Raw genomic sequence first — 16,903 nt, 5'->3', positions numbered from 1 at the left:
ACAAGACTATAGGTCAAACATTCAGGTCTTTAATAATCTTGAATTTTGTTTTGCTCAGATTTGGAGGTGAGGCTCCATGTGCTTTTCTGCAGAGACATCCTCCATGTTGCTTGCAACAAAAATAGTATTTCTTAAAATCTCTTTTCTTTTTGCCTAAAACTCATATTATGTACTTGATTTGGAGGCAAGAAGGCAGAGCACACATCATCGTGTCCTTCTTGATTATCAAGGCAATATTTGGTTTCTATTTTCCTTTAAGTTTTTCTGTTGGGTTGCAATCTTAAGCTATCCACTACAGTACATTTTGAGTTTATAAAACAAAGTTTTCTTCTGTTTCACAGATAATATTCATAGATTCTTTCTAGTTGCTTATCCCTTTATTTCTTGTTGAAATCAGATATCTGATTCCATGATATTTTATGTGTAACAGGTGATGGCCTCTATCCTATTTTCATGTCAGAGAATTGTCTTAGAAGTGTTGCTGCTGTATATTCATTAAATTCTGATGTCATTTATTATTAAACCATTCTTATCCTTTTTTCCCCATTAATCAGATACTGATTTGTGATTCTTCAATCACTTGAAACAAGGTTTGATATGGCACAGAAGTACCATTTATACAAAGCATTGAAGCACTTGTGAGTATCTGCACTCATCAATCTACATGGATGGAAGAACTTCCACATTGATGAAAATATATGTGATAGCAAAGATGTTATTCATGAACCACAGATATTTGAAAGGCAATGGGATGCCCATTATACAACTATGCACCAACAAATATAATTTCAGTTTCTTCATTACAAATATTATCTTAGTCTATTATAATTTAAATGATTTTTGTACAAAATTCAACTTATTCTAATGAAACCAAATCTGACATGTTATAGCTTGTTTACACTCAAGATTTTTAACTCAATGCATCATAATTGACATGACATATTAATTCACTAACACTCAACGTACATGCAGGATTGCTGATGGTGATTCTTCCAAAGTATCCCCTAAAATCCCTTAATCCATAGAACTTAGCTTACAATAAAGGGTCCAATTTCCCTTCCAATATTCCTGGTCCCATATACAAAACTATACTAATATTGAATACCAAAAAATGAATTTCAATATTACTTAAAAATTTTACACCTGAAGAACATCTGTCGTCTGAACTTATGAAAGCAGGGTTGACTTTCCACCCCTACCAACCTACCTGTCTGACAGGAGATCTTCCATAATTAAGAACATAGGTGAGCCCTTCAGATGAATACTCACATCATTTGGGACCTCCACAGAGCTAAGCACATAAAGTATCTATCGAGCTCTTCCTGAATACTATTGTCTTTCCAGTTTGCATCTCCAACTGAAACTATTGAAGATCAATATGCCTTCCCCAGACCCCAAACCAACGTGGCTCCTATTAGATCTACCTAAACAAGAGACAGTGGGATATGATGGTTGCACCAAGTAAAGATATTTAAGGCATGCCTTAACCAGATACAGCACTTCCTGACTCCCAGGAGGCCCTCTGGAATCCAGGTCACACTACACTATTTGTATCCAAAGAGTACTGATCGAGTCCCAGATACCCAGGCAAGTTAACAACAGAAATGACCAGATGGTGAAAGAAAAATAAAAGGACATAACCAACAGAGGTCAATGTAATTTGGCATTATCAGAACCGAGTTTTCCTACCCTGGATATTTAAACACTCATGAAGAGCAAGAATATGAGCTAAAATTGCATCTCATGAAGATGACAAATACCTTTAATAAGGATAAATTAACACCTTTAAAGAAATACAGAAAACCACAGGCTAACAGGTAGAAGCCTTTAGAAAGGAAACAAATAATTCACTTGAAGACAGGCAAGAAAATACAATTTAAAAGATGTTGGAATGGTACAAAACAATCTAACACCGAAAAATGGGAAAAGAAACAACAAAAACGTTAAAAACTTCTTCTGCACCTTCATCAGACCCCAGACACAGAGGAAATGTTCCCTTACACCACCCATCTTCCCTGATCTCTGAGACCCCTGCACAAGGCCAAGTTTCACTCAGCAGCATGAGAGCCCAGGCCTACATCCATTCCCCTATGAACTCTCCACCCACCTTCATGTGATCTAAGGCTCCTGAAACAAAAAGAACTGGAGGTCTGAAAACAGATTTTTGTTTTTTGCTGTTGTTGATGATGTTGTTATTTTTCTTTTTTATTAGGTATTTTCTTTATTTATCTTTCGAATGCTATCCTGACAGTCCCCTGTACCCTCCCCTTGCCGTGCTCCGCAACCCACCCATTCCTGCTTCCTGGCCCTGGTATTTGCCCTGGACTGGGGCATATAATCTTCGCAAGACCAAGGGCGTCTCCTCCCATTGATGGCCTACTAGGCCATCCACTGCTACATATGCAACTAGAGACAAAAGCTCTGTTGGGGGTGGGAGGGGCAATGGCTAGATCATATTGTTGTTCCTCCTATAGGGTTGCAGGTCCCTTTAGCTCCTTGGGTGCTTTCTCTAGTTCCTTCATTAAGGGCCCTATGTACCATCCTATAGATGACTGTGAGAATCCACTTCTGTATTTGCCAGACACTGGCAGAGCCTCCCAAGAGACAGCTGTATCAGGGTCCTTTCAGCAAAATCTTGCTGGTGTATACAATAGTGTCTGGGTTTAGTGGTTGTTTATTGGATGGATCGCCGAGTGTGGCAGTCTATGGATGGTCCTTCCTTCTGTCTCAGCTCTGAAGGTTGTCTCTGTAACTCCTTCCATGGGTATTTTGCTCCCCCTTCTAGGAAGGAACGAAGCATCCACAATTTGGTCTTCCTTCTTCTTGAGTCTCATGCGTTTTACAAATTGTATCTTGGGTATTTTAAGTTTCTTGGTTAATATCCACTTATCAGTGAGTACATATCCTGTGTGCTCTTTTGTGATTGGGTTACCTCACTCAGGATGATGGATCTCATCTATTTGCCTAATACTTTCATAAATTCATTGTTTTTATTTGCTGAGTAGTACTCCAATGGGTAAATGTACCAACTTTTCCATTCCTCTGTTGAGGGACATCTGAGTTCTTTCCAGATTCTGGCTATTATAAATGATGATCTTATTAACATAGTGGAGCATGTGTTCCTATTAAAAATTGGAACACCTACAAGATGAGAGCTTGCCTGCCGAGAGTACTCTGACCACTGAAACTAAGGAGAGAGCCTGTCTTCCAGGTCTGCTGATAGAGGCTAACAGAATCACCAGAAGAACAATCCCTAACCAGAAACAACTATAACAACTAGCTCCAGAGATTACCAGATGGCGAAAGGTAAGCATAAGAATCTTACTAACAGAAACCAAGACCTCTCACCATCATCAGAACCCAGCACTCCCAATTCGCCCTGTCCAGGGCAGCCCAACACACCGAAAAAGCTAGACCCAGATCTAAAAGCATATCTCATGATGATGGTAGAAGGACTTTAATAACACACTTAAAGAAATACAGGACAACACTGATAAACAGGTAGAAGACATTAAAGAGGAAGCACAAAAATCCCTTAAAATATTGCAGGAAAACAGAACCAAACAGGTGATGGAATTGAATAAAACCATCCAAGACCTAAAAAGGGAAGTAGACACCGTAAAGAAAACCCAAATTGAGGCAACGCTGGAGATAGAAACCCTAGGAAAGGAATCTGGAACCATAGAAGCGAGCATCAGCAACAGGATACAAGAGATGGAAGAGAGAATCTCAGGTGTAGAAGATTCCATAGAGAACACTAGCACAACAATCAAAGAAAATACAAAATGCAAAAAGATCCTAACTCAAGACATCCAGGAAATCCAGGACATAATATGAAGACTAAACTTATGGATATAAGGAGTGGATGAGAATGAATATTTTCAACTTAAAGGGCCAGCAAATATCTTCAACAAAATTTTAGAAGAAAACGTCCCAAACTTAAACAAAGAGATGCCCATGAACACACAAGAAGCCCACAGAACTCCAAATAGACTGGACCAGAAAAGAAATTCCTCCCGACACATAATAATCAGAACAACAAATGCACTAAATAAAGATAGAATACTAAAAGCAGTAAGGGAAAAAGGCCAAGTAACGTATAAAGGCAAGCCTATCAGAATTACACCGGATTTTTCACCAGAGACTATGAAAGCCAGAAGATCCTGGACAGATGTTATACAGACATCTAAGAGAACACAAATGCCAGCCCAGGCTACTATACCCAGCCAAACTCTCAATTACCATAGATGGAGAAACCAAAGTATTCCACGACAAAACCAAATTCCTTCCAAACCGGGTGTGTCTCTCCGGGTACTCACAAAAGGTCAAATTGGACCTTTCCCTGCAGTGCTTAGCCTCAAATATGTAACACATTGTCTAGTTTAGGGAAGGGCAGTCTCACATGCATCATTGAGCCTGGAGTTGACCATGTTCTCTGTTGTTCATATACTATTGTATGCTACTCATGTTTACAAAATCTCCTCAAACTTCCCGTGATTCCTGCCATCTGGAGAACACGTCATTATGCTAAATCCAATAATCTCTGTTTTTTAAACATTCAAAAACCATCCTGTCCTGTTCTTGTGTATTTTATTTTTTAGAATTTTAGTTTTTTTAAGGGTATTGTAGGGTTTTTTGAAGATTATTTTAGATTTTTAAATTTTGATTTTCAGGCTTCTAGTGTATTTTTAGATTTTTTTTCTCGTTTTTTTTCTTGTTTTTAATTCATTTTAGGGTTTGGGGTTTTATTTAGGCTTTATTTTAATTTATTTTTTTACCATTCTATATTTCTTAGAATTTGTTTGTTCTTGTTGTTCTTAATTTGTTTTTTTTAAAAAATTAGGATTTTATATTTGGGGTTCAATTGTTTTAGGGTTGCCTGGCAACGGTGGCCCATGCCTTTAGTCCCAGCAATTGGGAAGCAGAGGCAGGTGGATTTTTGAGTTCGAGGCCAGCATTGTCTACAGAGGGAGCTCCCGGACAGCTACAGATACACAGAGAAACCCAGTCTCCCAAAACTCAACAACAACAAAAAAAAAAAAAAAAAAAAAGAAAGAAAGAAAAAAAGAAAAAAAAGAAGGAAAAAAAGAAAAGAAAAGAAAAGAAAAGAAAAGCAAAGCAAAGCAAAGCAAAGCAAAGCAAAGCAAAGCAAAGCAAAGCAAAGCAAAGAAAAGAAAAGTAAAGAAAAGAAAAAATGTTAGGGACATTTTTGGAATCTTATGTACATTTTTTTTTAGAAATCTAGGGATATTTAAAGGGTTTTTTATTGTATTTAGACGAGTGTTTTAGAATTTTTTTCGGTTTTCATGGTTTTCAGGCATGTTTTGTGTTTTTTCAAGGATTTTAGGGTGTTTTAGGGTTTTCGGGTTCTTTTTTCAGCTTTACGGTGTTTTTATGGTTTTGCAAATTTTTGGTGGGGGCTACACAGATAAACCCAGTCTCGAAAAAACAAACAAACAAACAAAATTGTTGTAGGGTTGTGGGTTCCTTTGTATCTTTTTTTTTTTTTTTTTTTTTTAGAACTTAAGGGTTTGTTAAAAATGCTTTTGTAGGGTTTTTAGAAGAATGTTTTTGAGGTATTTTTGGTTTTCAGGGTTTTATTGTATGTTTACAGTTCTTTCCTATATATTTTTAAAGTATTTTAGGGTGTTTTAGTGATTTTCAGTTCTTATTAGGCTTTAGTTTATAGTTTTAGGATTTTACTGTTTTATTTAGTTTGGTTTTTTTTTTTTTTTGCGTGTTCTTGAGCATTTTTTAAAAAAATTTAGTGTTATATTTTTTGGGTATAAGAGTTTTAATGTTGCCAGGCATTCGTGATCCATGCTGTAATCCCACACAAGGGAGTCAGAGGCAGGTGGATTTTTGAGTTCCAGGCCAGAGATACAAAGAAAAAAACAGTCTCCAAAATTAAAAAAAAATACAAACAAACAAACAAAAACAAAACAAAACAAAAAAAACAAAAGAAGAAAAAAAGAGTTTTAGGGTCATTTTTTTGGTTCTTGTGTATTTTTTGTTTGTTTGTTTGTTTTAAGGGTTTAGAGTGGGTTTTTTTTTTTTTTTGGCTTGAGAGATATTCTTTAGGATTTTTCTATTTCGTAGTTTGCTATTTTGTGTTTGTGTGTGTGTTCTTGAGTATTTTTAATTTTTTTTAAAGTTATATTTTAAGGGTTTAAGAGTTTTAGGGTTGCCATGATTTAAATCCCAGCGCTTGGATGCAGAGGTAGGTGGATTTTTGAGGTTGAGGTGAGCCTGGTCTAGAGAGGGAGTTCGAGGATAGCCAGAGATAAACAAAGAAAACCAGTCTCAAAAACAAACAAACAAACAAACAAACAAACAAAACCTGAGTTTTAGGGTCATTTTTGGGTTCTTGTGTACTTTATTATATTTTTTAGAATTTTAGTAGTTTTTAAGGGTTTTTAGAAGATTGTTTTAGATTTTTATTTTTTGGTTTTAAGGCTTCTAGTGTATTTTTAGGTTTTTTTTCTTGTTTTTTTATTTATTTTTTTTTATTTTAAGGATTTTAATGTGTTTTAGAGTTTTGGGGTTTTATTTAGGCTTTATTTTAACTTTTTTTTTAGCATTATTCTGTATTTCTTAGAATTTTGTTTGTTGTTGTTTTTGATTTGTTTTTTTAAAAATTAGGGTTTTATATTTGGGGTTCAATTGTTTTAGGGTTGCATGGCAATGGTGGCCCATGGCTGTAGACCCAGCAATTGGGAAGCAGAGGTAGGTGGATTTTTAAGTTCGAGGCCAGCATGGTATACAGAGGGAGCTCCAGGACAGCTAGAGATACACAGACAAACCCAGTCTCCAAAAACTCAAAAACTCAAAAACAAAAACTCAAAAACTCAAAAACAAAAACTCAAAAACTCAAAAAAAAAAAAAAAAAGGAAAAAGAAAGTAAAGAAAAGAAAAGAAAAGAAAAGAAAAGAGAAAGGAAAATAAAAAAATGTTAGGGACATTTTTGGATTTTTGTGTACGTTTTTTTTTTTTTTAGAAATTTAGTGATATTTAATGGGTTTTTAGGGTTTTCAGATGAGTGTTTTAGAATTTTTTCTGTTTTCATGGTTTTAGGGCATGTGTAGTGTTTTTTCAAAGATTTAATGGTGTTTTAGGGTTTGGGGGTTCTTTTTTAGGCTTTTCAGGTTTTTTATGGTTTTACAAATTTTTTCAGGGGGAGGCATTTGGTGTTTTTAAGAATTAAAAAAAAATCTGTTAGGGTTTTACTTTTGGAGTTTATGAGTTTTAGTCTTGCCAGGAAGTGGTGGCCCTGGCCTTTAATCCCAGAGGCAGGTGGATTTCTGAATTTGAGGCCAGCCTGGTCTACAGAGTGAGTTCCAGGACAGCCAGGGATACACAGAGAAACCCAGTCTCGAAAAAACAAACAAAGAAACAAAGTGTTTTAGGATTTTGGGTTCTTGTGTTTATTTATTAATTTATGTATTTATTTATTTATTTATTTATTTATAGAACTTAAGGGTTTGTTACAAATGGCTTTGTAGGGTTTTTAGGAGAACATTTTTGAGGTATTTTTGGTTTTCAGGGTTTTAGTGTATAGTTTTCCTATATTTTTAAAGGATTTTAGGGTGTTTTAGTGATTTTCAGTTCTTATCAGGCTTTAGTTTATTGGTTTAGGATTTTACCATTTTATTTAGTTTTTTTTTTTTTTTTTATTTGCGTGTTGTTGCGTGTTTTAAAATTTTTAGGGTTATATTTTTTGGGTATAAGAGTTTTAGTGTTGCCAGGCATTGGTGATCCATGCTTTAAAAGCACACAAGGGAGACAGAGGCAGGTAGATTTCTGAGTTCAAGGCCAGCCTGGTCTACAGACTGAGTTCCAGGACAGCCATTGATACACAGAGAGAACCATTTTCCAAAACTAAAATAAATAAATAAATAAATATGAAAAGAAAAAAGCGTTTTAGGGTCATTTTTGGGTTATTGTGTAATTTTGTTTGTTTGTTTTTGTTTTCTTTAGAATTTTAGTGTTTTTCTTAAGGGTTTGGAGGGTTTTTAGAAGAGTGTTTTAGAGGTTTCTTTGGTTTTCAATAATCAAGTGTATTTTTAGTGGTGGGATTTTTTGTTTCTTTCTGTTTTGTTTTTTAAAGAATTTTTGGGTGTTTTAGGTTTTTTTTTAAAACTTTTTTATTAGGGTTTTTTTTTAGGCTTTATTCATTTATTTATTTATGTTTTTAGTGTTTTTGAGGTTTTTTTTTTTAAATTTTAAGGTTTTATTTTTGTAGTTTAACGGATTTAGGGTTGCCAGGAAGTTGTGGTCCTTGCCTTTAATCCCAACAGTTGGGAGACAGGTGGACTTTTGAGTTCCAGGCCAACATGGTCTACATAGTAAGTTACAGGACAGGTAGGGATACACAAAGAACCCCAATGATGAAAAAGTCAAAAAAAACAAAAAACAAACAAACAAAAAAACCCACAAAAAACAAAAACAAAAAAACAAACCCAAAAACAGAAAGAAAGAAAGATAGAAATTCCGGGAGGAAGTACGAAAGAAAATTACTTTATTGACATATTGGACTTCCTGTGATTTTTTTTTAATTTTATGGTTATATTTTAAGCGTTTTTATGGTTTTTTGAAGATTATTTTGGTTTTCAGGGTTTTAGTATATGCTTAGTTTTTGATTTTTGATTTTGTTTTTTTTTTAATGATTTAGAGTGTTTTTTTTTTGTCTTTAGGGATATTCTTTAGGGTTTTTCTATTTTTAGTTTATTATTTTGTGTGTGTGTTCTTGAGTATTTTTTAAAATTTTTTAAACTTTTATTTTTGGGGTCTCTGAGTTTTAGTGTTGCAGGCAGTGGTGTCCCATGCCTTTAATCCCAGCAATTGGGAGAGAGAGGTAGGTGGATTTTTTTGTTCATCAAGGCCATCATGGTCTACAGAGTGAGCTCCAGGATAGCCAGGGCTACAAAGAGAAACCTAGGCTCCAAAAACTCTAAAAAAACTAAAATAAAATAAAATAAAAATGAATAAATAATTTAAAAAATAAATAAAAGAAAAGAAAAAGAAAGAATGAAAGGAAGGAAGGGAGAAAGAATGAAGAGTTTTATGGTCATTTTGGCGTTCTGTGTAATTTTTTTTTTTTTTTTTTAGGTTTCTAGGGGTTTTGTTTAAACGGTTTGTAGAGTTTTTAGAAGAGTGTTTTATAGTTTTTTGGTTTTCAGGCATCAAGTGTAATTTTAATGTTTTGTTTGTTTGTTTGTTTGTTTGTTTTAAAGGATTATAGTGTATTTTAGGTTTTTGGGGTTTAATTTAGGCTTTATTTTAGTTTTTATCATTTTACTCTATTTCTTAGATTTTTTACTTTGTTCTTGTTTTTCTTGATTTTTTTTTTTTTTTTAGGGTTGCCATGCAGTGATAGCCCATGCCTTTAATCCAAGCACTTGGAAGGCAAAGGTAGTGAATTTCGTAGTTTCAGGCCAGCCTGGTCTACAGAGGGAGATCCAGGACAGGTAGGGATACACAGAGAAACCCAGTCAGTAAAAACTCAAAAAAAAAAAACTGAAAGAAAAAAAAAAGAAAGAAAGAAAGAAAGAAAGAAAGAAAGAAAGAAAGAAAGAAAGAAAGAAAGAAAGAAAGAAAGAAAGGAAAGTAGTTTATGGAAAATTTTTTTGTTCTTGTGTAATTTTTTTTTAGAATGTTATCGGTTTTTTTCAAGTATTTTTAGGGTTTTAGAAGAGTTTTTAGAGGCTTTTTTGTTTGTTTTCAGTATTTTAGTGTAATTTTAGGGATTTTTCTTGGTATTTTAAAGATATTAGGGTGTTTTAAGTTTTGGGGGGCTTTGGGGGATTTACAGGTTTTTTTTTTCTTTTAGGGCATTATCAGATTTTTTTTAAGGATTTATTTTTGGAGTTTTAGAGTAAGGATATAAGGTCTCATAATAATATTTTTCTCTGAGTTACTAGAGCCACCGTACCTAGAAGGATAAACTGGGATTACCGTAAATATGTGAACTGATAAAAGCTTGGAAGTATTTCCTTCCTGACTCGTTATGGTCTTATTTTCTCCCCAGGTTACACCCTCATGCCCAATAAAAGGAAAATATAAAAATTCACAGTTTACTAGCTTTGGACTTTCTTCTATCTTTGGGGATGGACAAAGTAACGTTTTAAAATCCTCACCATTCAGGAATTATGATAAGCAGGAAACTTCAGTAAATTTCCAATGGCTCCGTTTCCTATTAGCCATTACTGGAAAGCCAGGCTCAAGTATGTCTACTCCAGGAATTTTCACAACACTGTTCCATGACTCACTGTGCCAGTCCCAGGACCACATCTTCCTTGCTCTGTTACAGTGAGATGCAAAGCCCGCTTCCTTTGGCCTCTCTCTTATTTCTCTAAGCTCTCCATTCTCACTCTCAAGGAGACTCCTCCACCATCTTGCAAACATAAATATGGACTATTTGAAAACCCTAAGAGCAGTTGGTGTTGTTACAACACTGGTGACATCACAGGGGATACCAAGAGCTCTCCATGATACAATAGAATGCTCAGACAAGGAATTGTTTATTTCATGGGAAACAGGCTTTGCCTTTCTGTTAAAGTTCTCCCTCTACTGAACAGAAGCTGAGTTGCCTATCCTGGAGTCTCTCCTGGGACATAAATACTGATCACCTCCTTTTCAAAAGCCAGAGATCTCAGACCATGAGTGTTTTTGGTGTAAGTACAATGAGAAAATGGTGTGATTTATTCCCAAATGGGTTAACTAGAAAGAACAGTGACAGGATGAAGAGAAGAGCCAGACCATTCAATTGGTAGCAGAAGACTTGACATGTCTACTTTCTTCCTATGCTCTAGCCACAAAAAAACTAAAAAAATCAAGCAAACAAACAAAGAAACAAACAAAAAACTTGTTATAAAGAAATTCCAGAATCACTTACAGCAAGTGGTAATTCAGGATGGGAGGGACCTTCTCAGGAAGACCTTGCCTGGAGAAGATGCCTACAGACGGAGATTAGGAAAACAAGATCCCTCAGATCTGACACTCTGACCCTGAGACAAGAACAAAAGATGCACTATATTCTTTGTGTTCCATGCTCGGTCAGCCAGGTTGTAAAATACTCATCTCAGCAGACACTGGCCACCAGATATTTATCCCAATTTGTCAATAAATGTTCAAATTCTACATGTCTAAAACATTTCTTGTCTGTCCCTTAGCCACTTCTATTTTTTGACTGAATTAACCACAGTATACCACAACTGACTGCCTCCATATATGGTTTATATGTCTAGAATCTAAAAACACCCCTTCATTTTATGCAGATTGCAGGACCTATTATCCAGTGAAGTGTTTTCTGGAGAGAGATAATGACCACAAAGCCTGAAAATGGACACTGATTTCTAGTGTTCTTCCTTTCTTGGGAAAGATATACCCGCTAAGACCTATGGGGCCATATACTCATAAATTTCATATTAACATGGAAAACCAACTTTTCGCCCTTGGTGATTAAAATCCTAATTAAAATCTCAAAATTAAGCATTTTATTATAAAGACTGTCACCTTGCTTCTGCAGCCCACACACTCTCTTGAGCAGATTAGTCTCTGAGGGACCTGGGATGCAAGATGGTGTTCTCACCTGGTCCTGGACTCAGGACTCTCCCTGGAGGCCAACACCCCTCTGGTGAGGAAAGTAGAGGGAGGTGTGGGTCTCAGCTCTTCCTCTTGGCGGAAGATGAAGGCACCAAGGGACACTCTCCAAGAAGCTATGTTGCTTCTGCAGCTGACCTGCACTTCTGCACAGGTTGCTCTCTGAGGGACCCAGGATAGAAGATGGCGATCTCACCTGGTCCTGGAGTCAGAGCCCTCTCTGGAAACCAGCTAGAGCAATTAGACAACAAAAGAAGATCAAGGGGATAACAATTGAAAAGGAAGAAGTAAAAAAAAATCGATATTTTTTTTTAAAAAATCGATATTTGCAGATGATATGGTAGTATATATAAGTGTCCCTAAAACCTGATAAACAGCTTCAGAGAAGTAGCTGGATATAAAATTAACTCAAACAAATCAAAAGTCTTTCTCTACACAAAGGATAAACAGACTGAGAAAGAAATAGGGAAATAACACCCTTCACAATAGTCACAAATAATATAAAATATCTTGCTTTGACTCTAAGTGAAAGTTCTGTATGATAAGAACCTCAAGTCTCTGATGAAAGAAATCTATGAAGATCTCAGAAGATTCAAAGGTATCCCATGCTCATGACTTGGCAGGATTAATATAGTAAAAATGGCTCGCTTGCCAAAAGTAATCTAGATTCAATGCAATCCCTACCACATTCCAACTGAAGTCTTCACTGAGTTAGAAAGGACAATTTGCAAATTCATCTGTAATAACAAAAATCCTAGGATAGCAAAAATTCTTCTCAACAATAAAAAAAAATCTCTGGTGGAATCACCATGCCCAGAAGATGTTCTAACTTTTAATAAGCTGACCTCAAGCTGTACTACAGAGCAATTGTGATAAAAATTGCATGATATTGGTACAGTGAAAGACAGGTAGATCAATGGAAAAAATTGAAGACCCAGAAATGAACACACACACCTATGATCACTTGATCATTGACAAAAGAGCCAAAACCATCCAGTGGAAAAAAGACAGCATTTTCAAAAAATGGTGCTGGCTCAACTGGAATTTATGTTGTAGAAGAATGTGCATTGAACCATTCTTATCCACTTGTATAAAGCTCAAGTCTAAGTGGCTCAAGAAACTCCACCTAAAACCACAGACACTGAAACTTATAGAGGAGAAAGTGGGGAAAAGCCTGGAAGATATGGGCACAGGGGAAAAATTCCTTAACAGGAAAGCAATGGCTTCTGCTGTAAGATTGAGAATCCACAAATGGGACCTCATAAAATTGCAAAGCTTCTGTAAAGCAAAAGACACTGTCAATAAGACAATAAGGGCCGGGCAGTGGTGGCACATGCCTTGAATCCCAGAACTTGGGAGGCAGATCTGGCGGGGTTCTGAGTTTGAGGCCAGCCTGCTCTACAGAGTGAGTTCCAGGACAGCCAGGGCTACACAGAGAAACCCAGTCTCGAAAAATCAAAACCAAACTCAACCAAACCAAACCAAACCAAACCAAACAAACAAACAAAAAAAGAAAAAAGGCCACCAACAGATTGGGAAATAATCTTTATCCATCGTAAATCTTATAGGGGACTAGAATCCACTATATACAATGAACTCAAGAAGGTAGACTACATAGAATTCAACAACCCCATTAAAAGCTGTGTTATAGACTTAAACAAAGAATTCCCAATTGAGGAATGCCGATTGGCATAGAAATGCCTGAAAAAAAAATCTTCAACATCCTTAATCATCAGGGAAATGCAAATCAAAACAGCCCTGAGATTCCACCTCACACCATTCAGAATGGCTAAGAACAAAAAATCAGGTGGCATTAGATGCTTGGGCCGATATGGAGACAGAGTAACACTCCTCTATTTCTGGTGGGATTGCAAGCTTGTATAACGACTTTGGAAATCAGTCTGGCGGTTCCTCTGAATATTGGACATAGTACTACCAGATGTCCAGCAATACCTCTTCTGGGTTTATACCCAGAAGATGTTATAACTTTTAATAAGGACACGTGTTCCACGATGTTCATAGCAGCCTTATTTATAATAGCCAGAATCTGGAAATTACCCAGATGTCCCTCAACAGAGGAATGCATACAGAAAATGTGGTATATTTATACAATGGAGTACTACTCAGCTATTAAAAAGAATGAATTTATGAAATTCTTAGGCAAAAAGATAAGATCCATCATCCTGAGTGAAGTAACCCAATCACAAAAGAGCACACATAATAGGTACTCACTGATAAGTGGATATTAAACCAGAAACTTAAATTACCCAAGATACAATTTGTAAAACACATGAGTCTTAACAAGAAGGAAGACCAAAGTCTGGATACTTCATTCCTTCCAAGAAGGGGGAACAAAATATCCATGGAAGGAGTTACAGAGACAAAGGTCAGAGCTGAGACAGAAGGAAGGACCATCCAGAGATTGTCCAACATGGGGAACCATCCCATCAACAACCACCAAACCTAGAGATTGTTTCAGATGGTAGCAAGGTTCTGCTGACAGGAACCTGATACAACTGAGGGTATGCCAGTGCCTCAAATAAAGAAGTTGATGCTCAGAGTCATCTATTGGATGGAGCACAGGGCCCTTAATAAAGGAACTAACCAAAGACTGCAACATAAAACCTGTCACAAAAGGAACTGGATTACTGCTCAAACACTTTGGCACAGGAAACACCTTTGTAAATAGAACACCAATAATTCAGGCATTGAGATTAACAGTTACTAAACATGGCCCTCATTGAATTGAAAAACATTCTGTAAGGCAAAGTTAAGCTTCAAAACCACAAAACTGAAACCAATAAATGAGGAAAATAGCATCACCAATCCTTCACCTGACAGTGTTATAATCAAACATATATAAAGGACAGACAAAATTAGATGACCACAAAAGAAGTAACCAAATTTAATAGTAGGTAAGTAGGGCTCAGTGCTAAGCAGAGCATTGTCAAAACAGGAAGATCAAATGGCCTAGAATCACTTGAAGAAACGTTCAAATTTCTTAGTCATCAAGGAATTTCAAATCAAAAATGTGTCTGAATTCAATTAAACTGTTTGTCACCTGTAATAATAGCTGAGATTAAAAACCACAAATCATAGCAAATGGTGCCATGGATTTGCAGTGAAGAGAACACATATCAGTTTCTCATGGTGTCTTAGTCTGGGTTTCTATTCCTGCACAAACATCATTACCAAGAAGCAAGCTGGGGAGGAAAGGGTTTATTGGGCTTAAACTTCCATACTGCTGTTCATCACCAAAGGAAGTCAGGACTGGAACTCAAGCAGGTCAGGAAGCAGGAGCTGATGCAGAGGCCATGGAGGGATGTTCTTTTACTGGCTTGCCTCCCCTGGCTTGCTCAGCCTGCTCTCTTATAGAACCAAGACTACCAGCCCAGGGATGGTCCCACCCACAAGGGGCCTTTCGCCCTTGATCACTAATTGAGATAATGCCTTACAGTTGTATCTCATGGAGGCCTTTCCTCAACTGAAGCTCCTTTCTCTGTGATAACTCCAGCTGTGTCAAGTTGACACACAAAACCAGCCAGTACAATTGACCCCTTGTCAACTTGACACACAAACACATCACTAGTAAGCCTCGCCTCAACCCTTACATTCTTATTCATCCCCAAGATCTAAATAACTTTTAAAGTCCCACAGTCTTTACATATTCTTAAAATTTCAATCTCTTTAAAATATCCATCTTTTTTAAAATTCAAAGTCTTTTTACAATTAAAAGTCTCTTAACTGTGGGCTCCACTAAAACAGTTTCTTCCTTCAAGAGGGAAAATATCAGGGCACAGTCACAATCAAAAGCAAAAATCAATCTCCAACCGTCCAATGTATGGGATCCAACTCACGATCTTCTGGGCTCCTCCAAGGGCTTGGGTCACTTCTCCAGCCCTGTCCATTGTAGCACACGTGTAGTCCTCTAGGCTCCAGATGCCTGTACTCCACTGCTGCTGCTGCTCTTGGTGGTCATCTCATGGTACTGGCATCTCCAAAACACTGCATGACCCCTTCAGTCCTGGGCCTACAATTGCAACTCAGGCTGCACCTTCACCAATGACCTTCCATGCCCTCTCAAAGTGCCGAGCCTGAGCTGCTGTGTGACCCCTTCATGCCTTCAAAATCAGTACCACCTGGGTGACCCTTACACATTACCAAGTCCCACTGCAGAAGGAGTACAACCTTGCCTATCTCTGGAACACAGCTTCTTTGTGCTTTCAGAAAACACTTCCCAGAAGATGTCACCTTAATGATGCTGGTCTCTTCTTAATCACCACTAATTTCTTAGCTCCAGCTAAGCAGCATCAATAGTCCCAGTAATGCAAAGTTTTTGCTTTAGTAGTTCTGGTATCTTGTTAATCACAGCTGATTCTTCAGCCCCAGCTTACCAGAACCACAGAATCTTCACAATAAAAGCAGCAATGGCCCTGAAGAGAGTCTTTAATTTTCCCCCTGAAATTTCACAAACCAGGCCTCCATCTTCTGCACTGTTCTCAGCATTATCTTCCAAGCTCCTACACAACATCTGACAGAGCTCTTAACAACGAATGGATCTTAAAGCCCAAAGTTCCAAAGTCCTTCCACAGTCCTCCCCAAAACATGGTCAGGTTTTCACAGGAATACCCCACTCCTGGTACCAATTTGTCTTAGTCAGGGTTTCTATTCCTGCACAAACACATGACCAAGAAGCAAGTTGGGGAGGAAAGGGTTTATTCGGCTTACACTTCCATGCTGCTGTTCATCACCAAAGGAAGTCAGGACTGGAACTCAGACAGGTCAGGGAGCAGGAGCTGATGAAGAGGCCATGGAGGGATGTTCTTTACTGGCTTGCTCAGCCTGCTCTCTTATAGAACCAAGACTACCAGCCCAGGGATGGTTCCACCCACAAGGGGCCTTTCCCCCTTGATCACTAATTGAGAAAATGCCTTACAGTTGGATCTCATGGAGGCATTTCCTCAACTGAAGCTCCTTTCTCTGTGATAACTCCAGCTGTGTCAAGTTGACACACAAAACCAGCCAGTACAGAAGTCAATATAGCATATATATGGACAATGAAGATTGGAAGGGAAATTGGACAATTTACTGTAAGCTAAGTTCTATGGATTAGGGTTTTTAGAGGACACCTTGGAAGAATCACCATCAGCAGGACGTTAAGTATTAGTGAAATAATATGTCATGCCAATTATGATGCATTGGGTTAAAAATCCTGAGTGTAAACAAGCTATGACATGTCAAATTTAGTCTCATTAGAATACATTGAATTTTCTAAAAAATAATTACTTTTAATAGACTGAGA

The sequence above is a fragment of the Mus caroli genome, unplaced genomic scaffold (assembly GCF_978045245.1).
Source record: "Mus caroli unplaced genomic scaffold, Mus_caroli_1 scaffold_5, whole genome shotgun sequence".
NCBI lineage: Eukaryota > Metazoa > Chordata > Mammalia > Rodentia > Muridae > Mus > Mus caroli.
This window is presented reverse-complemented; position numbering follows the sequence as displayed.